General features: G+C 40.5%; 1 long non-coding RNA gene across 1 annotated transcript; it reads right to left on the reverse strand.

Moving 5' to 3' along the window:
• Positions 1-4846: 4846 nt before the first annotated feature.
• LOC306710605 lies at positions 4847-10632 on the reverse strand. Its single transcript, XR_013767500.1, has 5 exons — positions 10614-10632; positions 8230-8297; positions 7217-7297; positions 5818-5846; positions 4847-5634 (listed from the first exon to the last, which is right to left on the reverse strand). It is a non-coding gene; the product is annotated as an uncharacterized lncRNA (long non-coding RNA).
• Positions 10633-21415: the final 10783 nt, after the last annotated feature.

Raw genomic sequence — 21415 nt, forward strand, 5'->3', positions numbered from 1 at the left:
AATTCTTCGCATAGCGTTGTTGGGCATCCAGGGCTCCTACAGTAAAAGTTGTTCTCATGAACACGTTTAGGTGACTGACAGTTGGAGCACTTCAAGGTTATGATTGACATGAAACTCACCAAAGGGTCAGAGACAAATGTTTGGACATAAAAACTGAAGGAGAAAACTACAACTCCCATGGAGTTGGTCTATTCCTTGGCGTGTTCCAGGCAACCCAAATTTCCCAAGATGTTTGATGCACTCATAATATATCTCTATTTTCAGACGTTGTGATTATGCGTGTTGAGAAACAATATGACGCCATTGGCGCACAAATTAGTACGTACTTCCGTCAGTAGTAGAAGACATCAGTTGGGGATGCGGTCCTGCAATGTGGCATGGCACAAATTCGTGTAACCACTGCTAAAAGATCGTGGCCATATGCCGCCCAGACCACCTCCGAATGTGATCTGAGTGATCGGACCTCAATACGTCTTGGGTGCATTCAAACCTGTCCAGAGCTGTCCATTTGTGATCAGATCACCCAAGACGCATTGGTGAGAATTCCTTCCTGCGGTCTAAATGTCAGTCTCTGGTGGGCAAAATGAATACTACTTCTGAATCCGGCCTCATCGCAGCTAGTTTCACACAGGCCCCATTTACACCAGGCACTGAAATGCGTCTTAATCCAGATTGTAGATATGATTTATATATATCCGGCAGCACAGGTGTTACTGATAAAATTAACAACGGCTCTGTTCTATTCAAGTAACCCAGCAAGTCATCACAGGGAGTGAGCATGCACAAAAGCAGGGCCATGGATCTGCTCATGAAAATGGAATGCAGTTGTTATGTTACTGTGTAATGTAGTACTGTACATCCTTCTCACTTTCCAGGGTACCTCCAACTAAATTGATCTTGATAATCAGGATAAAATGGTCACCTGACTGCTTGTGTTTCGTGCTCATCTGATTTCTTTTTAGTGAGATTAGTGTCTGTATGAGACACAGGGGGCTTTCAACTAGCCCATCTGAGTCATTGTTAGACATTGTTATTATTAAGAGTGAGAAAGGTCACTTATGGAGGATTAATGGGTCAAACATACTTATTTTACCATAGTTGTGTTACATAAGATATGTACTTAACGTGCGTAACAAGCGTAACAAACTTTACGCAAGAAATTTACTTTTTTTAACCAAATCACAATCTTTTCCTATACGTAACCAAGTACACCTAAAACTACCTACACCTACGTTTGTAATTTATTTTGAAAAAAAAACTGTATGCATATGACGAGCAAAAACTGTACGTTTTCCATGAACACAGAAGTTTATTTTTGAAAAAACAAAGCGAAAAAACCAACACGGCGTCCCTGAGCTTCAAAGATTGAAGCGTCGGACCACTGACTAGGCATCCATAGGTATTTGACGAGGTGCAGGGAGTACATGTTGGATGAGACACCTCGTGTCTAGCTGCTCATCATTATTTTTAACACATGAGGTCCAGCTGAAGTTGACTAATGCTTGTAAACAACTATTTCTTCACAGAGATGATAAATAAAGTCACAAGGCTTAGTGAAGTGCAGCATGACTCAACTTAATATATGTTTTAAATGTTCTGGACAAATAACAGCAAATGTGACTTACTGAACTTTGTTGATATATAGAAAGGACCCTTTGACGGTTCTGGTGCTAAAGCAGGTCACTCAGCAGCAGGACACCCTTTCACCTGTAACAGGATCCTCAGGTCACCCTGCTGCTGATGACAGAAAACTGCAGGCCAGGAGGCTCTCAACCAGGCTTCACTACTATTTTTACAACAACCGCTCTGAGTCAATCAGCAAGGACCCACTGTGAGACCATTTTCTACCATTTGTTTGGGTTGCTTACTGCCAGCAGCCATCTCTGTCAGCCATAAAATCCCAATACAGTTGCAAATCGGGAGGAACTGCTGATTCTGGAAGTATTTAGTATCAATGGTATTTAACATTTGTGGTTTTCACTTTGTTTTATGACCAAATATCTGCAAAGATAATGACCTTCAGCCTGTACTTTGTGTAGTATTAAATAGCTAATGTCAGCATGCTCACATATTAAAATAAGATGAACATGGTCGATATCATCCACTCATCATCACAATCAGAACAATTATCACCCATTGCAAATGTTATCAGCTGAAAAATACTCACCTGCCAATATTTTGCATTAAATCTATTTATTTTCATTATATATTATATAATTGCTATTTTACGTGTTGTAACAATATCAAACTCTGATGAAGAGGAGAGTTTGCTGCAGCAGATGAATCACTCTTTTTCGCTCATCTCCAGCGTGATACTTTCAGCTAATGCTGTGTGTTTGTTCTGGAAGCGTCTTTCAACATTACATTTTTTGTTGTTTGCAAATTTCTCGCCACATATCAAGCATACAGGTGAGCCAGCATCGTTGGCAGTGAAAGCAAATGAATACGTCCACGCAGAATGAAACTATTTTCCTCCGTGACTTTTCTGTTTTTGGATTTATCCATTGATAGTTTACCGAGGGCGGGGCTCTGCAGATCATGATGAGCAAGCTGCAGGGAAAGGAGGCAGTCAGTGACATAAGAAGCAAGTGGCGGATCGCGTAGCGCGGCGCTTTTTGAATATATCACTATTTAGCTCGACAGAGTTCTAATCCAGGTTGATGCGATCTTTCCATAAATATATTTTCTTCAATGTATTTCTTCATACGTGGCTGTGATGTAGTGCTCACTTATACAATCGTAATCCCCACAATATATATGAGATGTGGCTTTTAGATCTCCAGTAATATGTTTGTGAATGTGTGACCAATCTGACAACAGAGGCAGAAAACAGCTGCTGCGAACACAACACACACTGCTGGCGTAATTTTAACTTTGTCATCTTGTTGTTTCTTTTGATATTCACAACACACGCACGGAAGGAAACCAGTAGGTTTGAAAACCGGTAGGACCGGCACCCACTGCACGCACAGTGTACGTGAATAGTCACGTGATATTTGTTGTCAGGCGTTTAAGTCTGGACGGAGGACTCAGGGAGCCGCAACAGAGGGGCCAAAGAGCCGCATGAGGCTCCGGAGCCGTGGGTTGCCGACCCCTTGTTTAGGGTAATGAAATTGAATAGCCTACTGAATACAAAATTTAGTTTATGAACTTACACTTATATTTTATTGAATCATTACATGTTCTCCCATCTCTGCAAAGTTCAGACAGTTGTAACTCTAACAGGACATGCTGGAGCTCAGCGTGCAGCATGTTGGGAGGTCCATTCAATGCTGAGGTTATGTATGGAATACAACACATTGCTTTTTTTTAAATAACAATTTTTCAAGGATTTTTGAATGGATGCTAATTTAAAATCTATTAAAAAAAAATCTCACGTACCCCCTGGAGTGCCTTCACGTACCCCCATTTGAGAACCTCTGGTACTGTAAGCTATTTGATTGAGCTTCCTTGTAATGAAATGCTCTGAGTGAATTTGCCTGTGGTAAACAGTTACACGGTGTAGCTTTATGTAGCCTTAATGCTTCAGGCAGGCCAAACTGCATCTACCCCATTGTGAAAAAGAAGGTTGGATTAACTTTGCGAAAAAAAACAACTTTAGGTTTAGGCAACAAAAACAATTGGTTCGGTTAAGGCAGCGGTTCTCAAACTCTTTCTGTCGAAAATTAAGTGATAAAACATTTACTTTAAGCAAAAAACTAATTTATTATTCAGTTATTAATCAGTATTTCAGCTCTATTATTATTATTAACCTTGAAAAGTTTGTCATATAAAAACAAAGATATCAAGAGTAGCGAGAACCATCGCCTGTACAAATAAAGTGATTAGTTTTCATTACTGTATGGCTTCATATTAACTTCCACTGTTACTGTACAGCTGTTAGGATTGTGGCCAATCTTCTATTTGCAATTAATATGCATTCAATCCAGTTCAATTATTTCAATGAAAATGATAATCTACTCTGGCTAAGGTAGCTTATCAAGAGTAAAATAATAGCTGTGATTTAACTGCAGTGGGACTGTTAGTACTCTGTCTGTGGTCATCACAGTGAACAGTGTCTGCAGTGTGATGAGAGGACACGTGAGCCCTTGTTGCTGTACTTCATCTCCTGGAGCAGAGGCTGCATTCAGCATACCCTGCTTTATCAATGTGTTTAAAACACTGTGACAGCAGGAAGCTGTAATCACGTCTGTTTATCCAGGCCCAGCTCCACCTTTATCCAGACCCACCTCCACCTTTATCCAGACCCAGCTCCGCCTTTATCCAGGCCCACCTCCACCTTTATCCAGGCCCAGCTCCACCTTTATCCAGACCCACCTCCACCTTTATCCAGCCCCAGCTCCGCCTTTATCCAGACCCAGCTCCATCTTTATCCAGGCCCACCTCCACCTTTATCCAGCCCCAGCTCCACCTTTATCCAGGCCCACCTCCACCTTTATCCAGACCCAGCTCCACCTTTATCCAGACCCAGCTCCACCTTTATCCAGACCCACCTCCACCTTTATCCAGCCCCAGCTCCACCTTTATCCAGACCCAGCTCCACCTTTATCCAGACCCAGCTCCACCTTTATCCAGACCCACCTCCACCTTTATCCAGCCCCAGCTCCACCTTTATCCAGACCCAGCTCCACCTTTATCCAGGCCCAGCTCCACCTTTATCCAGACCCAGCTCCACCTTTATCTAGACCCAGCTCCTTCACATCTCAGCCCTGCATCAAGCTGCGCTACACAAACAGCCTCCTCTTCCTGAAGCTCTTTGACCTCATCATCTCATCAGTATCTGGGCCTTTCATTGTACTTTGAGTGAAAACAAACAACCTGCAAACAGATCTGCCGGTGTTCCGGTTTAACGTTGACAGGATCCTGGTTTATTAAACCTGGCCAGAAGGAAAGAAAGAATTGCATTCTGTGAAATGTATGCCGTTGCATTTACTTCTGAAGTCCTTCCTTTTTGTATCATTTATCTACTGTATAACTCTCAATAGTATTTATACCAACTCTCTTCTTTATAATCCTCTTGCCTTCTCAGTCCACCTTCCTCCTCCTCTTCCTCTGTAACCACTTTATATCCTGACCATCCTTCTCCCCTCTCCCCCACTTTTCTTTCTCTCTCTCATATTCATTCACACACAGGCAGGTGTCTAGCTTTCAGTGTAACTAGATATGGATCAGAATTAGTCTCCATTCTCAGAGTGAAACGTGAACTCCTGCTGTCATCTGTAAATCTGTCAACACTGAACCAGCTGCTTCACCAAAATTAATTTTTCAATATAATATTTCACATCACAAACGGACTTAATGTTTATGTGCTTGTGTTCTCAGCTGCAGTCCGTCTGCTCCGTGACGGCTGGTGAAATTTGAATGTCAGAGTAAACCACGGCCTGTTTTTCACTGAATATAGCCAATACAACTTGTAGAGCTGATTCATGTGTTTATTTGAAGCGTTCAATGAGACACATAGTCACCATTGAAACTGACAGGAAGTAGGGTTGATCACTTGTGGAGGACGTAACAGGTTAACAGGGATGATGATGAGGGCTCTTGGTGGGTTGCGTCACAATGAGACAGACGTTGTCTGTGTTGTCCTTCGCTGCTCTCCGTTGTCATGACAACACAGCTGTCCAGTCCTGGGGACTAAAGGATCAGAAGATTCAGCACGGTGAAGATTGAACTCAATCAACTCATGCAAGAAAACTAAAATAATATTCTTCAATGTGAGAAACCCCACCCACCTCTGACTCCAGCCTGGCGAAAACCAGCTTTAATCCAACACACACGCGCACACACACACACACACACACACACACACACACTCACCTGTTTTCAACCAGCGGGAGGTCTGAAGTCTGAAAAAGCAGGTTTTCATATGTCAGTATTGTGCCTTACGATTGCTGTCATGCAAATGTGACTTCCATACTGTGAGCTACAGACACTAAGCTTTTATTTGTCTTGGCTGCATATCTGTAAGACCTAAGCAAGATTGTATTATTAGGATCATCTAAATTTGTCACATAAGTGAACTGAGAAACTCATTAGAAACCAGAGAACCTCAGTGTGAAAGAATTCTGACTGGGAATCCCCATTGGAAGTGAGACGTAAGCGGTGCGAACGCGTTCTGTCATCCAATCCGTGCTAACTCCGTATTCGGTAAAGGCCTACCCAATCAATTAGTTCAAAACACATATACAGCAGTAGTCTTTGCAGAATACGCTTCACTAATTGCAACAAAAATGTACTGTAGCGTTTAGTTTTTTTTGTCAGTGTGGATTGATTGGCCCATATTTAGTGGCCAGATATACTGTGTGTGTGTGTGTGTATATATATATATATATATATATATATATATATATATATATATATATATATATATACACTTGTATCTGGTGAAGAAAACTAGCGTGTAACGTTACACCAGAGAGATTTTACGAGCTTACCAGTCACGAGATGTTTCCAGCTATGTTGTCTGATGGTTTTTGACATTCTGTACATGACCAGAAGTAGACTCAGAGGTTTGACTTTATTGAGTTTTAAAAATGGGCGCTACAAACAAACATTTTAGAAAAAACATGTAGAAGTCCACACATTTAATAGCTTGCGCCGTAGAAGCCGCCGTTGTTTCGGTTTAACGAGTGACCGTGTTAGCTAGTGACTCTCGGTCGAATGCGTCCACGGTTGCTCAAAGTGACCAACAGAACATGTAGGTGTCCTCGTTAAAATATTTAATCCATTTTTAAAAGACACACTCACACGTGTTTGTTGACCAATTACGGAAGTTACTAAGAGCAAACACGGACGCATTCGGCTGAAAGTCAACACGGTCGCTTATTAACCTGAAAAACCTGTTGATCTGAAACGGTCATGATCCTGTCGAAATTCCGTAGAACTTGAATCCGCTGTTTGAATATCGATCCTGAAAACCTCACCTGCAACAACCAGACCTCTTCCGTTGCAACGCATTTTTTTTTATGATGTCGGATGTAAAAGATTCTATACTATGTTTAGATACAGACACACTCAATGTGTAAAAGTTCTCGTTTACACATTTTTTTGTTTCTGCTGTCACGACAACTGATAGAGTATGAAACCGAGACGAGGGCTTGTGGATGTTTCCTGTTAACTAGGTAAGCAGTAACTCCTGGACTGTTGCACTGAGAGGACGGTCATGACGCTCTCCACTCCCAGACCTGATGTATTGTGGATGTAGACTCAGTCTTACCACGGTTTCCTGAATGTTCGAAGTGCGCAGGGACCATCTTTTCCTGCATCTCTGGCTCTACAGCCGCATGTACAGCCGCATCTGCAGCACAGATGAAATTTCACTTTATTGTTGATTGATGTTTGGAAAACTGAGCGGTTAATCCAGTAAATCAACATTTGACACAAAAGGTCAAAAGTTCTTCTTCTTAAAAAAAAAAAGTTTAGTATGAATACTACTTCTTGCTTTACATCAATCTAGAAACATTTGAGTATGGAATATGTCATATCAGGTCTCGAGATTGGTAGTATTGGTAGTTCAGTGGTTCCTAAACTGGGTGCCTTAAGGATGGGCCAAGGATGCTGAGAGTTTAGTTAATTTCTGTTTTTTTACAGTGCATATACATTTTGTCACATTAAAAAACAGAATTCACCAATCCCAAGAACCTCGGTAAATGTGCAGTTATGCTGCCTAAGATCAGTGACATGACAGGTCACAGAATGCCAGTTGCAATTGTAACATTACTTTTTTTTTTTTAGAGTCAGTTAGAAATAGTAATCATCACAAGAATCAATGTGAAGGTATAGTTAAATACGACCAAGTTGAGCTCATTTTACTTTTATAACAAAATTAAGTTTATTTGTTTTCTATTCATTGTTTATTTTAACTTGAATATTTATATCTATTTCTTTTTTAGGCTTGCATTATTTCACTTAATATTGATGTTAGTTAATATATGTATCTTTTTTAAAAAGGTGCATATTTATTGTGTTAGGTTGTAAGAATATATGTTGTCATTTTTATCCATTAAAAAAAAAAAAAAAAAAAAAAAACACACTACGAGGGGGTGCCATGGTTTAAAAAATAATTTTGAATAATGATAATGAAAGAAAATAAATGAGTCTGGAATAAATAAATGCTGTATTATTAATACACTAGCCTTACTTAAAATCACATTTAGTTTTTGTTGATAGGGATCTCATAACTAATTTTCTACATTCATTTACATTATTAATTCAACATTTATAATTTACCCTCTGTAATGACAGGGAGGCTGGCTGAGCTCAGCAAGAGCAAGACTACAATCAGAGTCTTCATCATTCTGGGAAAAAAAACACACAAAAGTAGAAGAGAAAACGTTTCAGTCTTCACTCTCATCCAAAGTTAATTTACAGCATTGTCAGGGATTTTCTAGCCTTTATAGTTTTCCAAATCCATTAGCGGTGTTTCGTTTGCCCTTTTGGCCTGCCCGCCCCCTTCTTGGCAGTTAAACTCGTTGATTGACCACAGATGAGCGTAAAGTGCAATTCAACCAGTTCTGTATCAAATAATAATTCTTAGGGCAATGAAAACTAAACAACAACAAATACATGTCCAGGTCTCCTCATATTAATTGAGACATCCATGTGATGTCATGATATAGTTTCATGTTAAGCATTTCTCCACTTAATAAACTTAGACACTTTTTTTCTTACAAACTTTTTTTTTTTTATACCTTAACCATTACAATAAGTGGTGTAACGGATCACGGATCGATCCGTGATCGGTTCGGATCACTTGTGAACCGCGGATCAATTGAGTACCTTTTCTTTTACAGTTTAATCATCATAGTGTGTAATAAAGTTTTAATATCAATGCAGAGTGTCAGTGAACAGATATAAAGCAGTAGTGTGATCACGTGAACGGAGCAGATTAAAAGCATTTCACGGTGAAAGTCAGGGCGAGCGGAGGAACTGCAGAAGCTCCCGGCGTCACTTAAAACGCAGGTTTGGGAGCATTTTGTCTTCCCTGTAACTTCTAATGACGGTGGTGGACAAAACCGTTACGGTATGTAGGCGTTGTTTAAAGAGAAAGACATACGACAATGACAGTACTTCGGACATGTCCACACGAAGCTCCACCATCCCGGTGTTACGTGTCTACTGGTTTTTGAACCTACTGGTTTCCCTTCCGTGCGTGTGTTGTGTTCGCTTAAAAGCAGCAGCTGTTTTCTGCCTCTGTCGCCTGATTCGTCACACATTCACAAACATATTGCTGGAGATCTATAAACCATATCTCATATCAAGTGCAGGGATTACGATTGTATAAGTGAGCACTACATCACAGCCACGTATGCAGAAATACATTGAAGAGAATATATTTATGGAAAGATCGGAACAACCTGGATTCGAACCCTCTCCAGCAAAATAGTAAAACTCCCTAAGGCGGTGGCGCTACGCACTCCGCCACTTATGCTTATTTGTTTGATTGATATTCATTCATTTATACCGTTACGGTATGTAGGCGTTGTTTAAAGAGAAAGACATACGACAGTACTTCGGACATGTCCACACGAAGCTCTACCATCCCGGTCTGTCAGCAACGGGGGACAAGCCACAACAACAACGTATCATCGCGACAAACCGTTTGTGGCAGAATCAGACTGGGCTAAAGCTATTACAGCATCTATTTTCTATTGTCTTTAATGCTGCAGACATGAGGACATTCTCCGGTGTGGAAAACAAAGGGTTTCTAAATCTGGTTAAAGTGCTCCAGGGCAACGAAGAGCTACGTGACTGTGACCGCTCACTTCATCACGGCGGAGATACATATTCTGGTGCTGAGACACGCCCCCTCTGTGAGAGTCACACAGACACACACCTGGTGCAGGTGCTGACAGAAGCAGCAGAGCGAAGCTAGAACGGCCCAATAATAGCAACATCCCAGTCACCACAGAAAGGTCGACCCTCTCCCCAGACAATGGAGAGATTCTCATCTTCTTGAAAAATAAATGTAAAGTTGGAGACCAATTCACAGTAATGGTAAACATTGTGTATTTGAATGACATAAACTGACAGGAAGTAAACATAGACCCAAGTTGTTGCCGAGCAGTTCAGTTCAGTTGAAACAGTGGAAGCTAGCTTCGGTCTGCCCCTGAAGAGGGTATCAACATACCTCATGTTGCACCTAAAATTAACAGAAATTAGTTTTATATATATTTGTTATTTGTTTCATTTTCTTTCAAATTGGACATCCTAAATATTTTTGTTTTTATGTAAGACTATAGCCCAAAGTTCTTTGCTTTAAGTGTTCTTGAAGTTCTTTAATTAATAAATGGAAAGCAAAGTTATATTTGACTCCTCCCCTTTCCTTTGCTGATCCGAAAAATGATCCGAACCGAACCGTGAGGTTTTCTATATTCATTTAACAAGATAACTTCTCAAATGTTGTCCAAACCTGGCAAAATTATGATTTAAATCAGGTACTCTCTCATAAAAGAACAAGTAACCAGGATTATGAATCTGACCGGACATTTGATGCCAACTTTCACATTTCAGTTGCTGAAAAAAATATTGAGATTTAACACCCAGCGCCAATAATAACAAACAAGAGAAACTGCGAACTACTTTTGAAAATCATGTGCAGTGTGTGAACTCACCTTCAGCAGCTTCTGCTCAAATCACCTGTATCACACACCCTGCTATTTATATCCTGACGATCTCAGTCCAGGGTGTGTGGGTGTGTGGGTGTGTCCAGACCAGAGACACCAGAGAGAACAGGCTCGTTTATCTTCATTCTTTATGGGCAGTTCAAAACCAGTATGTCCCGTATCTTCAGAGACCGTGGAGTGAGTTTAGAAGCGGTAATGTGAAGCCCCACTACTAGACAAAGCACACATCTTTTGAAAAAACGTACCCACTCAAATCCGAAATGAAGGTACAAAAAATTAACAATCTAAAAGCCCCATATGATCAGAATCCTAACACATTAATTCACTGCCCAACAATGATGTTAACAGAGAAGAATAGAGCTGAAACAAGTTGTTTCAATAGCCACAGATAAAGTCCCTGCACACAAATTTCTCTTTTTAGAAGATGAAGATAAGATAGATATCGTGGCTTTTTTGATTGACAACTTCACACCTCACAATTTAAAGCTGCAGGGCAAAGACAATTCAGTTAAATACATTTTTCAAAAGCTTACTGATACGTATTTTATTTTTTAATCCAGCCTACATTTGACTTAAAATAAGAGAACATTTATTTGTTAGAGTATATATTATTTATAATTAATTCAGTTCAATTTGAAATCTGACAATGAATATTGTTTGGATATTATTCAATTGAACTTTCTTTATTTGATTTGACAGTCAGATGTTGACTACATACAGACATTAATACAACTGTTAGCTACTTCAATATACATGGGACTAAATCATAAGACATTATTTGGTGTTTCAGACCTTTAGAGGAAGAAATTCTCTCTAACTCGTTAAACTGAAATTGAATACCCCTGACCTACAGGTTGTGTAACGCACACAAAAGCTCACTTTGTATTTAAGTGTTTTTGAGGAGGACTCTGAAATTAAAGGATTATTGAAGGAGTGACTGTCAGGGCCCTAAGTATGAAAACACAGCATCTGCGTAAAGACTGATTTTGTGCTATGTGTTGGGTGTCTTAATATGTGTCTTAATTGATGAACAACAGCTGCTAGTGGTTCAAATGACCCTCAGCTAAGCCTCGCCCCCTGCTGCTACTCCTTCAAGATGTCAGAGCTACCATGGAGCCCACACTGTCACTAACTGCACACTAAAGAAATATTATCACATTTTTGGAAAAACAAAAAAGCATTTTCAGAGAGAAGCAGACAGAACGGTCTACAATATGCGCTTGAAGAATATATCCAGGATTTCAAATGTATTCATCAACGGTTTAAAAAGATAAAGATAGAAGCTAAAGCTACAGATCAAAGTGTAAAAGTGAACCACAACATCAACTGGCAATCAAGACAACAATGACACTAAGACGCAAAACTGTTCCTGTTAAGCCCGGGTAAATCTTTATTCACTGTTACAATCATTAAAAAGCTAAATACAGCATGTGTGTATGTGACACACACAAAATGTATGGTCACATTGTTGTTTATTTTATGAATATTTGATAGAACTAATTTCTGTGATTTGATAATCATAATAAAACTTCTTTAGAAGTGTATTACTATCTATGCCCAGTAGGTGGCAGTGCAGCGCTGTGGTTTCACCTCACGGCCCTAGACTTGTATGTGCGGGTGCAGCGTCTCCTCATAGCTTGAGAAGACTTTGAACGAAGAAGCCACACGTTTGTCTGTCTCAATCATTTCCTGTTTTTTCAGGTTAGTAACTTGTAAAGTGCACCAAATATGACATATGAATTGGGGACCAATGTTTAGTGAACATTTGTATAGATTACTTTGTGTTTCATGTGGTTGTTTAGTAGCTACGTTGTTTTAAGACTGACTGTCGACTGCTAGCTAAACTGATAGTAGCCTTGCATTACATTCCCTTGTTTCTTTCTGGCTCCTACACATTATACTTTTTGTTTATAATGAAGCGAATCGAATGTTAATTTATGTGACTTAAGGATGTATATGGGTGTTGTGCATGTTAGTTAGCATTCGTTAGCGGTTTGCTATGCTGTTGGAGCGGCGCCGCCATTTTAAACAGTGTCTTCCTCACGTACGCCACAGTTGCTGTGAGCACATTGCAAAAGTGCAGATAGGAAGGGTTTTGTCCCAAGCGACAACAAATGTGTTGATTAAACATAGTCATGTAACTTGTTAATGTAATGATATTAGTGTAAACTTTGATTATTTTGTTTAAGATAATTTAATGTATTTTTCCTGTACATTGTCATGTAATACTGAAGGAACATATACAGGAGATTGTTTTTACTTGGAAAAGTGTGAAATAAATATAGCTTGAGAAGACGTTGAATGAAGAAGCCACACGTTTGCCTGTCTCAATCATTTCCTGTTTTCTCAGGCATAAATCTGTTATCAGGCTCTTTCAAGCTGGGACCTGTAACATACTGCTAATATTAGCTCCACGTGTTTTTACATAGAAATGTAACATTTTAGAAACATATATCTCCTTCCAATCTCTCCAGGTAACGAGTATCACTGTTACATTACAATAATGTTTAACCATGACCTCAAAAACAGTCTGACAATAAAGAAAATCTGAAACGATTGTATGAGAGTCTATGGAGCAGAGCCGGTTAGTTGTCGGACCCTGGTCTGAGCTGGCCGATGCCACGCTATGATTGGCTAGTCTTCGTTTGAGGGGCCTAACTTAGCAAAGGGTCAGTTCAGTATTGCAAGTTAGTGTGGGAGAGAGGGGACATCCCAAACTTTGTACGTGTGTGTGTGTGTGTACCTTTACATCTATCTTTGTGAGGACCAATTTGAGTTTAGGACCTTTAGAGTGAGGACATTTTGTCCAGTCCTCATTTCTATAAAGGCCTGTTTGACAGGTCAGACATTGGTTCGGTTGGGAGCGAGGTAATCTTGACGAATGCCACGAGGGGCATGGGCACACGGGGAGGGTAAGGGTCAGGGTGAGGCATTTAGTAGTGATGCTTAAAGTTATGGTAATGGCCTAGGGACCACATTGTAAATGCAAGTGTCCACACAAAGTCGTAAGTACAGGGATGTGTGTCTTTTAGGGTTGTTCAAACTAGAGGTTTTCAAGCTGTGGGGCACGGACATGGCTTATTATTAATATCAATAGTGTGTCTCCTGTCTCTTCCTCTTCTCTCACCTTCAGTCCAAAACTAAAAGATGTTGTACTGCATTAGGGTAATGCAGAACAACAAGGCAGGACATTAGAATAAAAAATAAATAAATGAACTAATCAGGTCTGTATTTGACAGCCTGTGGGCTTTCAACTTAACTATAATGCTTACAGACACAAAATGTGCCTTCATCTAGCTTATTTGTTTATAGTGAATAATAATAATGATGAACAACGTCAACCCAATTCAGCTTTTTCCTTCATCTCCGATACAGACTGATCACCAGTACAATAGCAGGGTTTTTAGTTAAGCATTACAAAAGAGGCTTCCCTCAGGTCCAGCTGGATTTACAGGATATACATAATGTTGATGGCATGTGCATCATTACAATGAAGAGGACAGTATGTTCTTCCTAGCACACCGTAGTAAAAAATAACCCCTTTGTGAAGCTATGCAATGTGAAAACAAAACCAACCGGATCAAATGTACAAAAACTTGTGACAACTCTGGATGTCTATTGATCCCAATTAAGACTTTAAGAACCCTGGATGATATAGTGTACTAGCTTCTCAATAGCTTACTTCCCGCTTTTCCCGTAATGAACCAGAATGGATGCTCCGGAAAATCCTTTTTACTTTGTTCAAGTTCATTCAACTGTCAATCAACTTTACGACTAAGTTTTTCCAACAGCCTTTTTGTTCGGTGGCATCTCACTGATTCTTGAGCATGTGCCAGAGTATTTGCAAACGGCAAAACATCCGCCCTCATACATAGCTCATCTCTGCCCATCACACTCATGGATGTGGGATATGCCATTATTTTCAACCTCACGTTTATTTTTGTAATGTTAGTCACATGACTCGTTATTGTCGTTAGTCATAGTTTCGACACGTTGGTCGTTAGTCACGTGACTCATTAGTATTGTTAGCCCTGCGAGTCACATGATTCGCTAGAAACGTGAGGGGTGTGGCTTGTGTGGAATAATGCAAGAACAATTGGTTTACCGTGCAGATCAATTACGGAATGAGAACCCATTGGCAGATAGGACGACTGCCGAAAAAACAAAGGGTTCTTCTATTCAGCTGCTTGACTGCTGGGAAACAGCTGGAAAAAAATGTATTTCATACCACTGAAGTCTATATTTAGATAGTGTTGCATGTGCAAAGTCTGTATGTATCATAATCACACATTCATAATCTCAAAGTGCTGAAGTCAACAGAATCGACGTGACTGACTAAAGTACATCTTTGATTCTGTGGTGTCTACATAGACAATGTCTACATGGAGAAAAACGGTGTAGTCCTCATCTCACACTGCCAACTGGAAAACCACTTAAAAATGTCCTGCAAGCCCTCAAGGCTGTAAAAGGTGTGCAAGAACTGAGCATGAGCCTGCTTGTTACCTGTTGGATAACCAGCCACAGCAAAGGAAGATCGTTAATGTTAAATAACAAAGAAAGGACTAAATCAGTTCATAGTTTGTAGGAAGAACTGCGCCTCAATAACTGCAACAAAAAAAAGCTACTGAATGAGCAGCTTAGAATTAAAGCCCTTATCCAAAATGTGCCGGGGCGGAGCGAGTTGGTTGAACTAAAACAGACGGATATCCAACACACTCATCAAGCTCTGAAGAAATATGAAGAAGAGATGAAGAGCAACGAGAATGAGCAGAATTGATGCTCCCAGAAGAAGTTAATTAAATAAAGCTACAATATTTCCATATTATATATTAAAGAGGTACATACAACATGTGACCAAGAAGGTCTATATATCTGAAAAGGTATGGGTCACAAGTTTAACACCATTAATTACATAACAATATATAGTTATATAAAATATATAAAAATACATGAAAGTGAGTGAAGCTACAGTATAAGATACATAAACATTCATCAAATATCAGTCAAGTGCAGACCTGGGCATCTTACGGCCCGCGGGCCACATCCGGCCCTTTGTGCGTCCCTGTCCGGCCCGCGTGAGGCCAATCATAAATTACAAAATAAATTTAAAAAATATCTATGTCGAGTGTGCAATACAACGGTGCTGCTTTTGTTTTGAAAAGCGTTATTTGTATTACTTCCGTGTGGACGTATGCGCGTGCGTGATTGTGAGTGAAGGTGAACAGCGGCAATCACAAATTACAAAATAAATTAAAAAAAACATCTATGTCGTGCGTGCAATACAACTGTGCTGCTTTTATTTTGAAAAGTGTTATTTATGGACGTATGTCCGTGCGTAACCTGTGAGTGAAGGTGCACAGCGACAAGTGATGCCCGGTTACCCTCGAGATGTCCGCTCACGCTAAAAAAAGAAAAAGGTAAAGCCGTGTGCTTAATTTGTGGTACACAGGTTGCTGTGTTTAAAGATTATAATTTGAATCGCCACTACACGACGAAGCACGAGGATAAATACCGGAATCTGTCTGATGAAGAGCACGCAAGGGAGGCTGATGCGTTGATGGTAAAACTGCAAACACAACAAGGACTTTTTACCAAACTTCACACCCCCAGAGATGCAGCCGTCAGGACAAGTTTCGTCATTTCTCACAAAATCGCTAGAAAAAAGTTTTCTGACGGAGAGTTTATTAAGGAGTGCTTATTGGACTCAGATTCAATGATTGTTTTTGTTTTCTTATTTCAATTTCACGTAGCCTAATATAAATATTTAAGGATTAAGAGTTTAAATAAAACCATCAAAAGCAATCTGCTTTTGTATAAAGTCAAGTTAGGTTAAATGAAATTATTATTATTTATCTTACGGTATATCAAAAATAATATTGAGCAAAATTTAATTGAAATATTGTCGACGTGGCCCTCCAGCAGTGCTCGGGTTGCTCATGCGGCCCCCGGTAAAAATTAATTGCCCACCCCTGGTCAAGTGGATGCAATTGATCAAAATACTAGTACGACTAGTAGGACAGTGTGCTCAAATATTTTAGCACACTGTCCTTCACTAGAAAGATAAAAACTTCAAGACATCAACGGTAACGTAAAACACACTTCATTCAAAGTCAAAGGGAGTAGGCAGTGGGAGTATGGCTGTCGGCCTGTTTAGGTCCGGTAGTAATACTTTTAACCTATGGAACCCTAGGCCTATTTTTTGGCCTCTGCTCGAAAATTGCATACCCATACTCAAGAGAGTGTAAATCTCTAACTACAAGGTTTATTTGAATTTTTTATTTTTTTTTGATAACAGAAACACTTGTGAGATCTGTTCTGATTTCGAACACACCCGTATGTTCCATAAAGTGATTGACAGAATTTTCAGCCACTAAAAAGCCAAAACCGTTATCGCTAGAATCGGTGTCGAATTCTCATGCTTCCTGATGTGTTATTTGTCCGGGGGGGATGCAATGGCTGCATCTCGGAAGCATTTTCCGAGTTGTTAGAACGCCAGTGGTGGCGTAAAATACATGATATTGTGGCGGATCTTCTTAGTTAGTTAGTAGAATAGTTTATAATGGTGTTTGCAGTGTGTAAAATGGTTTACATGATTAAGTTAAGGAGACTTTAAAAAAAAAAAAAGAAGTAATTTCTTTTTTTTACTTCTTTATGGACTTTGATTTCTACGACACTCTCTTCGATTAAATATCTCGCTCTGAATCCCAAATGGGGCTCGCTCGGGTCCAATTAAGCTATTTCTTTCTAATTGCTACATCGTGAAGGGGAAGCAAGACAGTTGCAACAGCACGGAATTGAGTGAGAAGAAGGTATTTGGGAGTGGTTATGGGGATAAAGAATGGTAACAGGTGGTGAAGGGATGAAGGAATAGTAGGAAGATGAGGAAACATAAAGAAAGTCTGTGTGGAGCAGAGAGTGAGGAATGGGAGGATGAACCAAGACTGGTTCCTTTAACGGGGTGGTAAGGTTTGAGTGAGAAGGAGGAGTTAAAAAATGGACCTGCTAAACCTCACAAAAAAAGAGCCTCAGTAGGTGAAGTTGCTGGGGGGTGGTAACTTGCTAATTAGATGTAACATGGAGATACAAGAAGAAGAGGCAAGAAAGCTACTGTGTGTAGAGTTAAAGTTGTTATAAAACTGTGAAAGTTGGAGAGAAGAGATCCACTCGGGGTAAGGGGCTGATTACAGAGACAGAATCTGGTAGATTTTGATGCCACATTTTTCATTAATTAAATCTATTTTAAGCCATAATGTGAAAGACAAATTTCTACCAAAGCCGATGAGATGTTTTAATTGCCAAGAGTTTAAGCACATGGCTAAGAAGTGCAAGGACACAAGAAAATGTGGTGGAGATTATGAATATGGGAAGCTTGGATTGAGTATAAAACCAAAAATGTGTAACCGCGGAGGTGAACACAGTGTAGCGTACTGGGGATGAGAAGTAATGAAGCGAGAGGCTTCAACAAAGCAGATAAGAGTAAAAGAGAAAGGCTCTTGTGCCGGTTAAGAGGGAAAACCGTTGACAAGCAGGTCTGAGCAAGGAGCTAACTGGGGTAAGCATTGTGCAAGAAGTTGAGAAAAGATGTTGAGGGAGCAAAAGAAACTGGTGACGTTTATGGCAGGAGTTACGAAGGTGACTACAGATGTAAAATCTAAAATCAAAAGCATTCAGATTATAGTCAAAGCAGTTGTCCATCATCTGGATTTGAATGGTGTAAGAAGGGAGGAAGTAAGAGATGAATTAACTATTCAGGCTGGTCAATAAACAATATATTGGACAATATTAATCATAATTATAATCCTCCAGTAGAATTCAAGAAGCTTGATTGCTAATGGCCAGGATTTCAAGCAGTTTATCTACAGTCAAAAGGAAAAACCATTGCATACTTTGCCCTCTTAAAACAGTCTTGTCTTATTTTGTTCTTGTTTTTCTTACATCAGCGCTGACCGTTTCAACTCCTTGAGCAGTCAGTGTGTGTTTTGAGAGTGCCCTAATACTCGCGAACAAAACTATATACTATTGAATTGAGAAGAGTATACTGTATTAACTCATCATGTTCAAACTATGTTGCTTTGCTGTGAGTGGTAAAATGAACCTTAGCACTGAAGATATAAAGGTGAGAACATTTTGTTTGGCCATTACACAACATCAATATCTGTTCTGATTATTAGATTTGAATCTCTTATTGTCCTGAGGAACTGAGAGGTATAATATTACCCATTGTGTTTGTATGATGTTAGTTGAGTGTCAGTGCTCCAAAATGTATTTTTTTTCCTTTAATATGTCACTGGAAGCTAGCAAAAAAGTGCACACAGTGGTGATTCTTGTGTAATAGAAAACATATAAGAAAACATTGTGATTAGTGTTGTAACTAATTTGGCAAAACCACTGTCAACAGTGATACTTGACCATTGCGAATAAATTCTTAATTAGAAACAAAAAAAACAGCAAGTGGTAAAGCATTACATTTTTTTATTTATTAACATGGTTTGTATGTGGCCAGTTTTAACTCAGCTGGTAGATGACTGAAATGTGCCTTCTATTTGGTCTTGTGGCCAATCATCGGCGGGTATGGTGGAAGGAGGAACTTCCAAGACTCATCCCAACCAGAGAGCAACTTGACGGGCATCTGCTTTTTCAGACCAACGGGCCGGACCGAGAACATCCAAGATTCTGCCCACTCCTCAAAGAACTTGTCTGGGATTAGGTCCTCCATTTTAAGGTTCTTTGTGGAAGCAGCGCCTCTCTTGGGACGTGGTTGGGTTTTACCCAATAGGTGGCATCCTGCCCATTTCCTCTCTGATTGTTTCTCCTTCTCAATGTTACAGTATAAATGCATCCTTGTTTTGGTCTTGTACGTTATAATCACCCTAGGGTCAACAGGTTCCTTAGACGTAGTTTTGTCTTTGATCTGTGCACTGGCACCCTGCAGGAACCGATGGGACTTTCCCCAAAGCTTGAAGGTCGCAGGGTTGTTGCTAAAGTTAGTATTGATGTTGATTTGTTTGTTCTTTCCACTTGACCACATCACTGCATAGTGACACGGGTTAGGAGAAGACTTCACCCAGGATTGCTCCATGTGGGGCATTGGGTTGGCAAGTCGGAACGACCTTCCCCACATAGATCCATGCCCATTTTCAGTGGTGTCTTGCTGCTGAGTGGTGTTGCTCATGCTTTTCCCAGGTATCCCTGAAGATCCATAATGACTCAGTTTATTGTCCAAAAGTGACCCAGCTTTCCATGAAGCGTTCCATTGTTTCTCAGGATATCTGTCCCTGAATATCTGGCTGTCGAAAAACTGGCTCATTTTAGCTTTGGCTCTCTGCAAGGAAACCATCTCCCTCTGGGGTTGGATCTCCATTAACACATCCACTTCATTCTCTCTAGGTACTTGCTCAGTCCAGTGTGCTGTGTGGAAGGTGGACCACCTCCAGGCCTCCCTCCACTGGGTTAAGGAGGGTCTGTCATGGTGGAATTGAGTTTCTGAGACCATCCAGGCCACCTGCCAATCAGAAACTGACCTAGCATACCTCCTCTGTGCAGGTGAATTGCCAGGATGGTGCGAAGCCACACTAGACCTTACTTGGCTGGTTTGTGCCCTGTCCTGCCTTGAGAACCTCCATGATTCTGCCCAACTGCGCTCCCCAGTTGGCCCATTCTTAGGTAATTCCACAGGTGTAAAGTGTTCCTGGTCCCTTGCACGATCTACCCGGATTTGTGGTGTGGTGGACCAACCCTGCTGCCAAGCTTCAGTCTCCTGATTCAGAGACTGACAGGTGAATTTCCACGAGTCATTCCATTCTGAGGCAGTGGGGTTCATGTCTCCTCCCCTCTCAGATGCCCTGAAAGGCCTCGAAGGGTCAGGCCTCATTCTTCTTCTCTCCATTCTCATTCTGTGTTTCAGTGTCTTCCAGGAGTCCTTCCATTCTGAGACAGACAAGACATTTTCCAGGTGTCTCAGATGATTCAGCTGAGATTGGGTCAATTTTCTCTTTGGGCTATAGATCACATAATGTTTCAGTTGCTCAAAGCATGAGTCTACTTTCTCTGATGTTGAATAATGCGCCTGTTGGTTGTTCTCTACCTTCTGAGCATCTGGAGCAGTCTCCCTCCTTGGTGGCGAGGCCTTCAGGACTTTCTCTAATTCATCACATGGTTTCGAGTTGTTTTTGGTCACCTGCCAAGACTTGCTCCACTCAGTTAGAGCATTAAATTCATTGCAACGCTGCAAGTATTGATCACTGCGCTTCTTCTCATGAGACACAAGCATGACTTTGTGGAGATGCAACTCTCTTTGCTGGCTGCAATCATCAAAGTTGTCACTGTGATCTTGCCTCAGAGAGGGATCAGAATTGTTGTGGTTGTTGAACACAAACATGGCTGCTCTCCATGAGTTGGCCCACTCTGGATTGTGAGATTTTTTAACTTGAGGCAACTTGCAGCCATGGTGGTTGACAAGCTTCCAACATTCTTCCCACTTGGAGCTCATCTCTCTATCCTTATCTTTAGCAATAGACTCATTCATTAGACCATCATTTGGAACAGTACAATGTTCCTGCTGACTTTCTGGTTTGGTGGATCTCCATGAGTCGCTCCACTCTGATGAGCACAAGGCTTCATTGTGGTGCTGAGTTTCTACCAGCAAGGTGAAGAATCCATATTTGGCTCCACTTTCTCCATTTACGGCATCCTCTTTCTTATTGTTGTGATCAGATTTTCTCCAGGACATCTGCCACTCCTCAGCTGCAAGACTCAAGTCTAGCTCTCTTGATTCCACCACCCTGTAGTCA

The sequence above is a fragment of the Pholis gunnellus genome (genome assembly GCF_910591455.1).
Source record: "Pholis gunnellus genome assembly, chromosome: 18".
NCBI classification, from domain to species: Eukaryota; Metazoa; Chordata; class Actinopteri; order Perciformes; family Pholidae; genus Pholis; species Pholis gunnellus.